This window comes from Pelodiscus sinensis, chromosome 27, assembly GCF_052426305.1.
Source record: "Pelodiscus sinensis isolate ZL-2025 chromosome 27, ASM5242630v1, whole genome shotgun sequence".
Lineage (NCBI taxonomy): Eukaryota > Metazoa > Chordata > Testudines > Trionychidae > Pelodiscus > Pelodiscus sinensis.
In genome coordinates, this window is record NC_143078.1 from 9,340,101 (window position 1) to 9,355,846 (window position 15,746).

The 15,746-nt window shown below is 54.8% G+C and overlaps 1 protein-coding gene across 6 annotated transcripts in view; it reads right to left on the minus strand.

Annotated features, from left to right (window-relative positions):
* The window catches only part of ATP2B4 (ATPase plasma membrane Ca2+ transporting 4), a 120,403-nt gene extending 105,230 nt beyond the window's left edge, over window positions 1-15,173 (minus strand). For 3 of the 6 annotated variants that reach the window (XM_089773675.1, XM_075910015.2, XM_089773674.1), the window contains exon 1: window positions 14,585-15,172. The gene's annotated coding sequence lies outside the window, so the exon portion shown is untranslated. Of the gene's footprint in view, window positions 1-14,584 lie in introns of all 6 variants that reach the window. The other 3 variants (XM_075910014.2, XM_075910013.2, XM_075910016.2) reach the window with 2 other exon arrangements.
* Window positions 15,174-15,746: the final 573 nt, after the last annotated feature.

Here is a 15,746-nt window from a genome sequence, read left to right on the forward strand (position 1 = left end):
AGAAGGCCTTTTTCTGTAGCCACACTGTAAGGCCTAAAAATTAAGGCCTACATCTGCAGCCAGATTGAAAGAGCAGCAGCCATTAGCCAAGAAGCAGGAAGTCACAGTCTCACATTCCATCAAAATTAGATTACAACATAATATCAGGCTGTTAAGAAGGCATCTTAATGGCACAAACTATCACCAAATAAACAGATCCTAAAAAAGATCAAAGAAAGCTTAGACTGATGGCATTCTGTCTGGCAAGAAATCACTTCTCCAGAGGTTCTTTGTTTTGTCACTAGGGTCCCCTCTTCCCTATTGTTTGTCTGTCTCATCTCTCTGGTTCTTTGATTGTCTGCCTCTGACTAACAATTAATTTTGTTAGGTGTCAGGTGGAGTAGGATTGGTTAGTAAAAGTTTGGTAACATAACTGGGCAGGGTAGAGCTAAGCAGGACTCGTGTTTAAAGGAGACCAGCAGAGAACAAACAGAAGGAGGAAAGACCTGGAAAGAGAGCTCAAGACAGCCTAAGATTGGAGCTACCACAAATATTCTGCACAACCATGACTTGCAGCAACAAGACTCCGACAAACCTGCCTGATCAGGATGGGGGGGGGGGGGGGGGAAGAGAGCATAATCCTGTATGCTTAGCATGTGTACTCTGCTGTCTTGATAATTGTTCATAAAGAGAGGATAAGGCTCTTTCACTGGGAAAAGGTCCTACAACCCCACAGAAAGTTACATCCCAAACCCTAGGAACCGGAGTGGGTGGGTGGGTGGGTGTCAGAACTGCATGCAGATAACAAGGCAAGGAATCACTGAGGCAGGAATTGAACCAATATTTCCCAAATCCCAGTTCAGTGCCTTATAAGCCACGGTTTACTTTGGTAGCAGAAATATTCTTTTAACTCCTTAGCTCTGCAAAGCAAAGACCACCGCTTCCCATCACTGGCTACCCGCCTCTAGCTTATCCAACAGCAACCATCGTCTTCTCGAGTCCCACCCCACCTCTCTCACCGACAAAATGGCCATTCCTGCTTCTGAGCAGCCCACAATGCTGCCCCGGTGTTTGGGAGGAGCTCTCCAGAAACACCCACAAAGCTGATTCGCTGTTCTTCAGACGCCTCCTTACAGCCCCCCCTTTGCCAAGATGCCTGCTGACAACCTGAGAACAGTAGCACTCTGAGACCATGCAGGCTAATGCGGTCTCACTGTTCGCTTGTACTCCACCCATCCACATCCAGCAGGCGCATGCTTTGGTTGTAAGCTCTTTGGGATAGGGACTAGTTTCTTATGACAGCACACTTCAGTCTGTCGAGGGAGTGACAAGATGCATCGTTGGAGAGTCCGAATTATTAACTGAGTTCCACTCGCACTGGGTATGAAAACGAGGCACAGAAGAACCCAGCGAGATGCTCAGATCCCAGGGTGAGCGCGCAGGCCTTGCAATTAGAGAAAAACCCAAACAAGCCTCTTAGTTTACAAACAGAGCAAATTGCATTGGGCATCATGGAGAGAGAGCACAGCGCAGTGACATTTTAACGGCAGTTTAATGAACAATCTGCTCTGCCTAGCGCCAGTGATTTGCATGGGGTCTACAGATGTACAGCACTCTGCCTGAGCAGCTCACGACCCAAGTTTATAGAGAGCCCATCAACACCTGAGATGCTTCATGTGTAAGACAAGAAAGTTCCCACCCTGGAATCCCTGTGAGCTATGCTCTTGGGTGGCCACCCAAGAGAGAATCAGGTGTTGTCCAGCTGATTAGCAGAGTGTGCACAGCAAGTGTATATATGGGTGGTGCACATTGTCACATGCCTTGGTGCACATAAAATGTATTCCACGCATGGGTGGAAAAAATTAGAGGGAACGCTGGCCCACAGGAGAGTTAATTGCAATTCCCCCAGTGGCTTGGGAACTCTTTCGACAGCATAGTTAAGATGGAATGTGTGAGCGGCAGGTGGAGCCCAGCATAAGCAAACAGACTGTCTGGATCCCAGAGATTCTAGTTTTTCCCCTATTGGGAACAAAACGCAAAGCACAGAAAAAAAAAGGGGGGGGGGAAAGCACACAGCAGGGCCAACAGCAGGGTTTTCGTCCATTGGCTACGATGAAGTTACTGCTGATTTACACACGCATACACGAGTGGAGACTCAGGCAAGAGGCGAGTAACTTTTCTCCCACACACATTTAACGGCATCTTCTCAGCAGGTCCCAGATTTACACATGGATAAGCATTAAACCCCCCAGGGATTGCTTTAAGTGCAAGGAGAGGGATGAGACCAGAGCACAGACCGAGGTGCACCCCTCGCACGAGGGGCACAACAGTTCAACACTCAATGACTCAGTCTCTTCTTCCACCCTCTCATCGCTGCAAGAACCAGGTGGTGTGGGGCCAGGGGAGAAAAGTTTACAGAAATCCCATTTTTGAGGGGTTAATGGGATGATGGGGTCTGTGCAGTGGAGACCGGTGGGCATGATTGGGAAGGGGCCTGTACTTTAGATCCAGGGGGCCGAAAAGCGGCAGCAGTTTGTGGGGTCCTTAGCACATTTTCTGGGAAACCTGATCCGACAAAATCAGACCCCTTGTGTCCAGAATCTGAGGCAGGACTGGAAAAACATGAGCACTAACCCCAAGCTGGGCTCAAAGCGGAGATCGCTCAGGTGGGCCAGCAGTGACTTTAAGCAAGCTGTGAGCACACAAACACACGAGGGATGGGAAGGGAACGGGGGGCCCTGTTGCCAACATACTGTGGGGTCCCTCCTGCCTCCAGCCCCCCCCGGCTTTTTAGGTTCTCTACACCGGCTCCCTCATGCATCATGAGTGCTCGAAACAAAGTCTCCTCCTTTGAGGGCCAGTGGGTTTATTTTTGGACCAGGGAATGAAAGAGCGAGGTGTCTCCATTCTGACAGTTGGCAAGGAAGGAGATTTAAGTAGCACTGCTTCCTTTTCTCCCAGCTCGAGGGGAGAGGGTGGGCCAAGGGATATAGTCTTCATGCAGCAGAGTCTAGTCCCGCCCCACACTTGCCAACAGCAGCCCTGGGGATTAAGGGCACCACCCCCCAGAGCAGGCAGAGGAATCCCATTCAAAGCAGGGGGGGGGGGGTGTGTGTGAAGGCTGGTCTCCTGGTTCAAGCTGGATCCAGTTCCCAGCCTTGCCTCAAACTTCCGGAACGCCCTTAAATCTGCGCCTCCTGTCTGGTCTTGCTGTTCTCAGAAAGCGCTTCCGGGTGGCCATTTCTCGGTGCACCCACAGAAATAATCCCAGAAGCTTTTCGCAGCTCAGCGTTGAAAGAGCCGTCGAGAAGCATCGTCCCGGATGGAGCTGGGAGCTATTGACCAGATAGGCCCAGTTCCGGGTGCCACGCATGGGGAGAGACATGGAGCCACTGGAGAGAATCCGGAGAACCAGAGTGAGGAAGGGTTTAGGTCTGATTTTCTGAGAGGAAAGTTTGGGTTGGGGTTTTTTGGCTTGGCTAGTTTTTGAACTGGGCGTATTTATTCTCAGGAGAGATCGATTGTTCTCCATGAAGACAGGACAGGAAGTAAAGAGCTTAATCTGCAGAAAGGGAGATTAAGATCAGATGGACGCATTTTCTAACTATCGAGTTAAGCTGTGGAATGGGCTCCCACAAAAGATTGCAGGCTCCCCCTCATCTGAGGGGTTTAGGAACAGGTCGGACTGACCCTCATCAGGAACGGGCCAGATTTAGTGGGTCCCGAGGTCCTTTGCAGCCCTGCATTTCTAGGTGTCCACAATTGCTGAGAACAGATAAACTCATCATAGCCACCGCGATTTCTCCCCCCCCCCCACCACCCTTCCCCACCAGAACGCTGTCAGGGGGGCCAAATCCTCAGCGTGATTTCAGTCAGTGTGTAAAGCAGCATAGCTCCTTGGACGACGTAGCCCAATGTCTCATAAAAAAAAAAAAACGACTCACAACCCACACTCCACGCTTCTAAGCATGTGCTCCAAGCGAGAGATGCAGAGAAACATGAAATCATCTTCTGAATTAAGAATTCAGAAAGCTCCTTACCATTTCTGACAGCTGTTCCTGCTCAGGCTCCCAGCTGAGCAGGCACCAACTAGCGGCACTGACATGGGGGGTGGGAAGAGACAAAACTTACTGCCACTTGCCACCATCACTGTAGTGAGTTTTAGGGGGTAGAATTGGGGGGGAGGAGGGGTGTTGACAGGACCAGCCAGGTGCAAATTTGCCTTCAAGCCTGGGATATTCGGTACAGAAAGACCAACCCAGCCAGTGTGCTTAGGAGGTAGAAGAACCTTGCTTCCAACACACCTCTTTCAGGAGGCAAGTTTGTGATGATTCCAGTTCCAGTGGGTGGGGGAATCAAAGGCGCTAAGACATCCACCCTCTCCATGAGGGGATTTGTTCTTGGAGAAACCGGACTTTCCCTCCTTCTGGAGAAAGGCACTTTGTATTAAATAGCCCCTGTACAGAGAACTGGGCGTGGCACAGTGCATGTACAACGCAGTCCTGAACAGCGAAGCGCACACACCCAGGAAGATCTGTGGGAAAGCGACAGAGCGAAGAAGCATCTTGCCCAAATCGGCAAGACAAGGTATCCAAAGTCTCAGTGCTGTACGTTGCCTTGGACTAAGCAGCCTGCCCCCTCCCTGTAGCCTGCTATGAGCACAGGAGTCTAATGACAAAACCCCAAAATCGTGTCCCCAGGCAATCCTAGGATCCGTTCAGCTGGTGACAGGCCTCCAGAGCCAGCACTCAAGGCAGCCAACAGAACTGCCTGCAAACCCTAATCTGACCTCTGTAGACCTCCCACCCTCACCCCGACCTTGTGTCATCATTCGGGGTAGGGATGGCTCAGGAGTTCGTGCCAGGGATCAGCAGGTAGAGGATTGGTTTTGATATTGATTAGGGTGTGGAATAAATACAGCCTCTTCCGAGTTTCTGTCCGCAAAGCCCTTTACAAATACTAACCAACCCATTCCCATAATCCACTCCACAGGAAGTGGAGAAAGTTGAGACACAGGTGAAGAGCCTCCCAGGAGAAGTCACTCCTCCTGAGCAAGAAAGTTGCAGTGCAGTGACTTGCCAGCATAGAGCAACCTTAAGACTCAGCTCTCCCTTCCACTTGCTCCCTAGTGCAAGATTTAAGCGCCTGAAGAATTGGCAGGGAAGATCTCCTGAGAAGTTCTCCCCCCAGCTCTGTCACTGACCTGCTGAGCGCCTTTGGGCAAGTCACTGACCCCCCTGTGCCTCGGTTTCCCCACCTACAAAAAACAGAATACCGACTCCCTACACACAAGGGTGATGGGAGGTTTTAACTCTCATTCCTGTTGGCAAACTCCTTGCCATCCTCAGAGAGAGGGTGCTGCAGAAGACAAACTGTTTCTGCCAACTCCATTTAATTTGCCATCATCCAGGGTGACGGGCCTTTGCTCACTGGAAAAGCCTCGACTAAAGAAAAAAAAATAATCAGAGGGGCAGATTTATCTGTCTAATGCGCCAAGATAACAGATTTTTTCCACACAGCCAAAAGCAACTAATTAAAACACCCTCAAAGTCAGATGTTTTATGAGTTCAGCCCCAGAAAGCTCTGGCACCGGATGCTAGGGAATGCAGCGGCCGCAGCCAGTTGGAACGGAAGGAAAACACTGCGATGGGACTTGCAACTGGGACGTTGCACCCTGATCCAAGCACCGCACCTAGGAAAATGTCAGAGGCTGCTGCAGACAGCCTGGGACTTGCCAAGGGGGGCTGGCGAACTTCAGACATTAGGCAGGCTACTTAAAAGTTCTGGCACCACCTTGTGCCATCTTCAGGAGGTTCTGGGATCGGTCCCTCCCCCTCCTGCTACAAGACACTTCCATCACACTTGCTCTCTTCTTCCCATCCTTGGCCTCTGCACCCCTTTCCCATCCCCAATGTTCCTGCCCTCCCCAGGTGCCGTCCGAACCCCTTCCTCCCACCCCACAGATCCCAGGACGTGGGGTTTGAATCTTCTCCCTGCCATATCACAGCATATGAAATCTGCACCCTTTCTTTTCCCACGGGTTCCTCCCCACCTGCGGTTTGCACCCTTCCTTTCTCACCCCACCCTCCCGGCTCCTCCCATGCACAATCTGCAGTACAAGCATTGAGACAAAGCCTCCCAACGAACAACTGAATTAAAGCGAGACATTTCAAGACCATCTGGGCACGGGAGCAGAACCAGCTTTGAAAGTTCAGGACATTTTCTGGTTTCAGGCCAGCTTTACTCAGGCCCCTTTAGAATGACACACGCTGTGTCATGATCCAACACCCCCACCGCCATCTCGAAGGAGACAGCTCACCCGTTAGGTCTATTAAGGGCAGCTTCCCAGCACCGCAGGCACTGGTACAAACACTAGTAGCCAACCCTGCTGGGACGCAGAGGGCAAAGGGCAAGAAGAGAGATAAAACAGAGGCGTGAAAGCCTGCTTTGCGCCCAACATGCTGGACAGGACTCAAGTCAGTCTGGGCTCAATTCCCGGCTACGGCCTGACTCCCTGAGCAACTTTGGGCACATCGACACTGCAATAGGGTGGCCAGTTAGTGGGTAAGCATCACCCTTACCAGGTAACAGTTAACCAATACTCAGGGGCAGCTCCTCAACCACAGAGGACTGTTTTAGCCTTGCCAGGCCCCCGTGTGGGGGGCCAAATTCGGCAGCCCTATCCTGCAATTGAAAGCGTGATGGCAGCAGGCATAGAGATGTGAGCTAGCTTTGATCTAGTAGCCAAAGAGCAGTAGAGCTGCAGCGGAGTGGGCGGTACACGCCAGCCAAGATCCTGCACAAGCCAATTATGGAGGCAACTAGCCCATATTGAAGAAAGGGGTTACCACGTCTTCCTGATTACTGCCATCCAGGGTAGCTAGGTCAAAGCGAGCTAGGGTAGGTGACACTGGTGCAAATTAGGGATGTGACAGTGTATTCGTTTAAATGGCTAACTGATGAGCCTGGGTTCATGGTTACACGCACACCTCCCCTCCCTTCTCGACCCCCCCCCGGCTCTGTATCAGAGGCATCAAGGAGGTGGGGAGCAGGCGGGAGCCAGTGCTTGTGGGGAGGCAGCTTTTAAGCCAGTTCCCCTCGCTTACTGGCTCCCGCCTGCCCACCCCCCTGCGCTGCCGCTTCTGTCAGAGGCAGCAGCGAAGGGGAGGGCAGGTAGCTCCCAGCATGCACCAGCCCCACGGAGCCGCCTCCTCCCTCCTCCACGTGTAAGTGTGTAACCGCTAAAAAATTTCCAGCGGTTACACATTTACAAAAAAAGGTTTTAACACCCCTCGGGCAAATGGCAACGCTAAAAGCGGAGTGAACATCCTGTTCACGTCTCTGTGCCTTCATTCATCTGTAATAGGGAGAGTAAGATAGACGAGGGATGTTAAAATGCTTTTTTTTTTTAAACCATGTAACTGCTGAACATTTCAACAGTTACCCGTTTACACACAGGGCGGACAGGCGGGAGCCGGCATGTGCAGGGAGCCGACTTTCACCTACTCTCTCCACCCCACTGCCTGTGATACAGAAGCAGCGGGTGAGAGAAGGTGTGTAACCATGCGGGTTAACCTGGCTTATCAGTGAACCGTGGACAAGTTAACATCCCTAAAATAGACAGGTCAGGGAAAGGAAGGGTTAGGAGAATCTTTGGGCATGAACTGTCTCTTGCTATGCGGTTGGGCCTCCTTGCACTGAGCACTGTACCATCTCCCCTCAGTGCGACACTAGTATTATAAATACCAGGCTGGGAAGATAACTTTGGGGATGGAAATTTTCCTCTCAGCCCAGGAATGCCCAGAGCGAAAGGCACGTGTATTAAAATGGCAGGCTGGCCCGTGGATTTGTTCTATAACTTGGAATTAGCTTAATCACTCCCCAAGCAGGTACCAATCCCTCATCGCCCTGCTCCCCTCAGGTGGCTCATGCCAAAAATTTAAGGACAACCTTGACAGCTTTGTTTATGTAACGAGTTCAGGTGGAGCTGGGAGAGCCACCCAGGGTGTAGCGTCAGCCACGCTGGGTTTCTGCATTCGTTCTCCTCTGCATGGTGCAGGGAGATTTAGCCCATTCCCTTTCTCCAAATACACCCTCAGCAGCCAGCACGCCAAGAGCTAGGTAGGTCCATGGAGTGCAAAGCAGCCTTCCCCAGCTAGAAGGAGCCGCGTTCGTCCAGACCTGCTGCACTCCCCACCGGCGCTGCCCTGGGCTGCATGTGCAAGAGATGGGAAATGGGCGTGCAGCAGGAAGAGGGAATGTGGAGGAAGGATAAACGGGTGCACAGGAAGTTGCACGAGATGCAGCAACGGGGAGCGTCATTGGCTTCGCAGGGCAAGCTCAGCGAGGGACCCCATTAGAAAACACAAGTCCTCCCCGCCCCCCAAGGCTGTCAAGACCCAGCTCAGTAAATGGGACATCAGTGTCCCTGGCTGGAGCACGGAGGAGAGATTCCAGTAAGCCCAGTTTTGCAGCAGGCACTAGTGTTGTGCTAGGGCCTCTCAGAAATTTGCAGTCACAGACCCGAAGTAGGGATGTCCAGGATTAACCAGTTAACTAAGCCTCACTCCTAATGTGTGGGCTGATTATGGTTAACCAGTGGGGGCTGTAGTTAAGCTGTCCCAAACAGGCAGGGGCAGGTGGGAGGATGAGGTAGGAACAGAGCCATCAGGAGGCCTGCAGCTGCTCCCATGTCTGGGACTAGGCCAATGTACCCTCTAATTTTTTTTCCCAATCCATGCACAGAATAAATTTTGTTACACGCACAAGGCAGGGGCAGATGTGCACCACCAGTAGAAACACATGCTGTGGGCGCTCTGCCAATCAGCTGGGAAGCATTTCAATCTCTCGTGGGTGGCTGCCCAAGCACTGAGTTTATGGGGAACACTGGGCCAAGCCAATGGAAAATGAGGGGAAGGCGCTTCTGTGCAGGCAGCCCTGCAGGTTAGGATCTCAAGGAACAGCGCTCCCTGAGGAGGAAGTGAATGGGGCTCACCCCTTTCACAACAGCTGGTGGTGCACATAAAAAAATTATTCCACACATGTATAAAAAAAACCAAGGGAACATTGGCCCTCACCTCTCCCCAAATCCTTTCCCAGGGGCCAACACTTGATGGTGCTCCCAGCAGCATCTAGCCAGAAATCACAACCCTGCGCTCTCAGCCAGCACACCCCTGGCTGAGCTGACCCTGGAGATGTTCCTCACCCGCCCTACAGAGAGGGGCCAGGCCTCCAGGTCAAACCTCCGGTGTGCACTGGCAGGGCACCGGAGAAGCTCATCCTGCCACTCACTTCTGAGCAAATGCCCAGCAAGGGTGAAGGTGTCCTGCAATTGGGTCCAGGAAAGGCTCCGGGACTGTCAGACGCCACAGGATCAGAAATGGTTCCCGACAATACCCCCGAAAAAACAAGCAAGAGAAGCTCAGATTCACCCTCCCTCCAAGCTAAAGACTTAGACCCGTGGTGGTGCAGTCGTGCCCTCCTCCCCAAACCGTCCCTTTCTCCCTCCCCTGGCAATTCCCTGGGGAAGGGGGGGGGGGGGCGCGAGTGAGCCTGCAACCAGGGCAGAGATCCCAGCAGGCTGCCCCCCCAGGCACTGGAAGGGAGCTTTGTGCCACTCCCGCTGAATGGGATGTGAAGGAAGCGGGGGCGTCAGCCGCTCTTGTTATTAAATATTTAGGTGCGTTTCAGTGCTCGGAGAAGTGAAGGATTGAGGGCACCGACTGGAGCCATGCAGCCTCTAAATCAAACCTCTGCAGCCACATACTCACTCCTGCCTTGCTCTTCTGGCCCTCATCCCTGGCTGGGCCTGGGGCCTCCATCCCAACTCATTCCGGCCCTGGGATCCCCCCCTCGATATACTGTCAATGCATCCTGAGCATAATCTCCAGTCCTCCCGCAGGGCTGTTCCGGCCCCCGGCTCTCCCCATGCTGCCACCAACCACCCTCAGTCCTTCCTCACAGCCACCCAGGCCTGCAGCTCCTCTCAGACAGAGACCGTGTACTGCAAGGGGTGCACTGCAGACAAAAATCCCACCAGCTTCACCCAGCACTGTTTGTTTCTGATCCAAGCCCCATTCAAACGAGGGACGTAAAATCCCTTTTAATTCGTTACCCCGTTAGACCTCATGTTTCACCAGTTACCAGATTAAAGGAAGGGGCAGGGAGGGGCTGGAACAGCCCATCTGTGGCACAGTGCCTGGCCCGAGCCCACGATGGACAGGGGCTGCTCCGGCCAGCTGGCCAGAGCAGCCCCTGCCTGCAGTAGGCCCTGTAGGGCTGAAGCAGCCGCAGGGAGCTACTGCTCCAGTCCCTACCAGTTAACAGGTGAGGTCTACTGGTTCCAGTTAAGGGCAATGCTTACTGGTTAGCCATTCACATCCCTAATTCAAACCTAGGGTCCTAGGGATGCAGGGACAATAACCCATTGTACCAGCTCCCACTCTTTCCCCTGGCCTTTCAGTTCTGCATTTGCCTCTGCCTAGAAGGAAGGGGCCACCCAGATGTGAACACGCCTCCCCCCCAATGTGCAGACACTCCCTCCAGTTCTTTGATCTGTAGGGAGCCCCTCCAAATGAAAAGCAAGGGATGGGCAGGTTAGTGAGCCTATGAACTGGGCACAGGGGGCCTCACTCCGGCTACACATTCCTCCCAGCTGTGTAACCAGGAGAGCTCCACAAAGCATGCAGACTCAAACCAGATGCGGGATGTGACAGGAGAAAGCGCCAAATCTACCAAGCACACAGGGCCACGCAGCAAACAGGGTGCTGGGGGCAGAGAGGGAAGACAGACAAGAGCCAGAAAAGTGCTTCGTCTCAGTCATTTTGCTGCCCGCCGTGTGGGCTGCAGTCCAGCTTTGCTTTCTGCTTTATTTGCTTTTTTTGTGTGTGACCTAATGGAGGGGAGTAAACAGAAGGGAGGGAGGAGCCAGCGCCAGGCATGGTCTGCCTGGCCCAGCACGGAGCAAATGGTCCCCATATCATGCTGCTGGCCAATCACAACCCCACTCAAACATCCTGCCAGTCCAGGACCAGCTTGTCCATCTACCTGCATCTCTGTCCCAGCTTGGTTGCCCCCGTACACTTGTCATACTCCTGCCTGAGTGCTCATGCAGTCCTACCCGGACACCTCAGTGCGGCCCCACAACACCCCTGAGGCTCCCGCCCTGCACTAGGGATGTAAAAGGTTCAGAGAATCCCAGGGCTGGCAGAGACCCCAGGTGTCAGAGTCCAGCCCCTGCCCAAAGCAGGATCAACCCCAACTCAATCATCCCAGCCAGGGCTTTGTCAAGCTGGGACTTAAAAACTTCTAGGGACGGAGGTTCCACCCCCTCCCTAGGGAACCCATCCCAGTGCTTCCCCACCCGCCTAGAGAAATAGTTTTTCCTAATATCCAACCTAGACCTCCCCCACTGCAACTTGAGGCCATTGTTCCTCTGTCTGCCACCACTGAGAACAGCCTCTCTCCATCCTCTTTGGCACCCTCCTACAGGGTGCTGAAGGCTGCTATCAAATCCCCCCTCACTCTTCTGTAGACTAAATATACCCAAATCCCTCCGCTTCTAGTTAAGCTTTATACTGCAGCGCCCGCAGTGCATGTAACTGCTGTGATTGTGAGCGGTTACATTTTTAAATGCATTTTTACATCCCTACCCTGGACGCCCCTCCTACCAATCTCCTCAAATAGGACCTGCAGCACCCTCTTCTCCCCCACCCCCCAGCTATTCCAGTCCAGGAATCCCACCCAGGCCTAGCAGACAGCACCCCTCAGCCTCACCCTGCTGCGATTTCGCCCCTTCTCCTGCAGTGAGCAGCAACAGTGCTGATGGCTCCATTCCACACAGGTCGTAACTCAGCCAAGACCATCAGCACCTCTTCTCGCGGGTGCCTGCAGCTGGATTGCTCTGGTGCAGCCCCTCAGAGGGGGAAGGCATGCGCATACACACACACACACACACACACACACACACACACGCGCACACACACACACCGCCAGTTTAATGCACCTATCCTTACCCAGCAGCTACATGCAGCCAGCCACCCCGGTACGGTGCAGAGGACAAGACATACGGGTGACCACTCCGGAGAAGCATGGAGAGAATGCAAATGGTGATGCTTCCTGTGACCCCAAGAGCAGGCTAACAAGGTCAGGGAGACCCACCCAGGCCCGGCGCAGGAGAGAAGTGTCTGACTGCAGCTCTCCCCTGGAGAAGCATAGTAACAGATGGGAGTCTCCCCGGCTGGAGCTTTTCTTCTTTCCCACCTGCCAGGAGGCTGGCGGGGAGTCAAAAAGGATTGCCTGGGTGCTGCAGACCACCTGATGCCCTATCCACCCACCCCGCTGCACCGAGGATCAGAAGGTTCCAGTCCTGCAGTCTGACCCCAGCCAGCCTGCAGGCCCCAGGAGCATGCTGCTGAAAGGGTGGGACCTTCACTGTTGCATGGCATAGAGATGTGCCCCCTGCAGCCAAATCTGCCCTCTTTCCCCCGCCCAGGATAGTTCTGCCAGCACAAGCCCAATGCCTCCTCTCAGTCACAACTGCAGCCCCCCCCCCCCCAGAATGGAACCCTGTCCATGCTCCCCACTGGGGGTCAAGGAGGCACCCCTCCCCTCTGCAGAGCTGGCAAGATCCTGGCACCTGTTGGAAACCAGGCAGGGCCTGTTTGAGGGTCTAAGCTGTCCGCTGTGTCCCTTGTCTTTGGGCCCCACCGAGCTTCGTCCTAGCTCTGTTCTCAACAGCACAATTCCCCCTCACCTTTGCGGGGGGCTGGCAGAGTAGCCTTGCCCTCCACCCATTCCTCCCGGCGGCGCCCCCACCTGACCATCATTGCACCTTCACGACCCTCCAAACCCATGTTGGAGAGTCAGAGGGGAGCCAACCCGCTCCAGACCTGTCGGTTCCCTGAAAGCAGCCCCCTTCCCATCCCACCTGCTGCACACAGCCGGCCAGGCAGCTACACAGAGAATCCTGTGCAAGCAGGGAGGGTGGCACCTCCCTGATGAATGAACCCTGCAGAGGTGGATCCAGCTGACGCCCTCCCCAGCACCAGGAGCGTGCTGGGAGCACATGTTGCCAGCACTGCATCCCAGCCAGACCACGGCGCCCTCCGCTCCCCAGGCAAATCCCCCTCTAGACTAGACACCAGTGGGTCACTTAGGGGAGCACAATGTGCTGACCCCACCCTCTGCATGCCAATGAGCTAGCATTGTGCCCAGTCCCAATCCTCTATGGGCCTGGCAGCCCTACTGGCAGGGGGGAGGGGGCGACAAGCAGAAGGCACAGGGAAGAGACCCCCGCGCACACACACCCCTTTTCAAGTGACGCCAGGCTCTCCGGCAGGGCTGAGACAGACCCGCTATTGTGTGCCCAGCCCGTAAGGCAGGTTACTGTGTTACAGTCCAGGCTGCTGGACACACAGGGCATTTGTATTACCACCCTGCCCAGGCTGGGAGCGCACCAGCCACCGCCGCGGTGCGCACACACAGCCGGAGACAGCCCCTGCCCCAGGGAACTTACAGTCGGATCCAGCCAGACAGGCCCCCACATGCAGGTGAGCGTCAGTCCTCGCGGGCTAGGCGCTGCCACAGCGGCAGGATTGTTAGCCACACGCCTGCCACCCAGATCTCCTTGGAGAAATCTTTCCCCCCATGGATGGATCTCTTCCCTGCGGAATCAAGCCCCCCTCACCTCCCTGAACTTCCAGCGAGAGGGTCCTAATCCAAGATAAATGGGGGGAGGGGGATGCAGTAGAAGGAAAACAGAGGGCCAATAAGACAAGAAAATCCTGCTGCATCAGAGAGGCAGAGCTGAGTCCAGGGAAGGGGGGAGCCCAAAGGGAGAACTGGGGAAAGACAGCAAGCCTAGGAGAGAAGGGGGGGGACTGATCTGGGTGGAGGGGCAAATAAAGGGGAAAATCCCCCAGATCCTCGAGGGGCCTGATTCCCGGGCTTGCAGCGCGTTGTGGTTCCATTAGACAGACTGGTTCACAGCCCCCCCGGCCAATAACCCCACTGCCACCTCCCAGCCTCATTCCACACACAAAACCTTCCGCTCTCCTTCCCCCCCCCCCCCTCCCGGGTCTCCTGGAAGCCCCTCCCCAGAGCAGGGGGCATTTCTCCCTCGGTCCCAGCCCTCTCCACTTAAGGGAACTCCCTGCATTTTCCACGGCTAATTATAGCTAGCCCACTCCGCAGGACGCCCGGGGGCTGCTGTTGCAGGCATGGCCGGGCGAGTCACCGGCTTGGATTTCCGTGGAGAAAGGAAACCCCCCCCCCTCCCTCTCTCCCGGCTTTTCGTGTTGCAAGGCGCGATCCGGGAGCAGACACACACGCCACCTCCCTGCCCACCCCCGGGCGATCGCTGGCTCTCTCCCCGCTCTGGCTCTGCGCTCCCCGCTTGCACCACGGAGCGAGCGCGAAGCAGACACGGAAAATGTATTTGCAACAGTTTTCCAGTCTGCGCCTGATCCCCAGCCAGGGGGAGCCCGCCAGCGGCCCCCCCCCCTTCAAAATAAAGGCGCCCCCTTCCCGGACCCTGCGGGGAAGAGCAAAGCTCAGGCCCGGGCGAAGGGGAAGGCTCCAAGCACAAGCAGGAAAAACCACTCACCCTGCTCCTGGCTCGGAGAGGCGACGCCGGCGGATTCCTCCAGCCCGATTTTTACAACCCACCCAGCTGGTCCGAGTTTGGCAGCGGCGGGCTGGCGAAGTAGCGGCGCCAAGCGCAGGCTGGGGGGGCCGCAGCCATGCGCTGCTCAAACACACACACAAATCTCAATTCATAGGCTGCGGCTGCTCTCGCTGCTTTCCCTCCGCCTCCAGTAATCCAGTCTTCCCCGGGCTGGGAAACTCCCCTGGATTGCCATGGGAGGGAAGGGGTTAAAAAAAATCCCAAACTCCTGGATTCGCCCCCCCTCCCCTCGCCTTCTTCCGCCCACCCCCTCTGGCTTGGTGTTGCTCTTCCCAAAGTTTGGAGGGGAGCAGTTTGGAGAGCGCCCCAATGTCCTTTAGCGCTGAAGGTCTTTCGGGAAAGCAACGCGGATCCCCGCTGCAAGGCAGCTAATCAGCAGACCGAGGGGTAGGGGCCGGCTTGGGCTCGGCTCCCCCCGCCCCTCCTTCGCTCCGTTTTCAAATCGCAGCCCTTCGCGAATGGAGCGAGACCGACACGAGCGGCGCTAGCTGAAGAAAATGCTTGTCATGGCAACGCCACTGCCTAGCCCAGCCAGCCTCGCCCCATCCCAGAGAGGAGGAGGAAGTCTCTTAAGGTGGCTTGCACAGGCAGGCCAGCCCCGCTGCTGCTAGGCGCTTTGCTGGGCTGGTTTTTAAGGGGGAAGAGGCAAAAGGCAGATCTGCCTTCTCCCCGCGTTTCCACCCCACTCTTCCCTAGATCCCTACCTGCTTCTGCCTCTGAAGCCAGCTGGAGAGATCAAACAGTGCTGAGGGGGTGGTTGTGGGGTTTATTATGGGTGGGTGTTGCAGAAAGCTCTTAATCTTTAAAGAGGGGACATTGATTTCCTGCCCTCTCTAGCCAGGCCTCCTAACTTTACAAGCTCAGAGGAAACAGGAGGGGGAAAAGTGCATTTTACAGCAAAATGTTAAAATATTTTTATCCCCCCCCCCCATTAGCAAGTATCCCCTTAGGATCGGATCCATGGGGTAAGGACCCGGACTAGCAGTTCACCCAGCTGAATGAGTTATCCACAGTGTTCCCTCTAATATTTTCCAGCCACGGGCAAAATAAATTTTGGTATGTGCACCCACACGTGCAGATG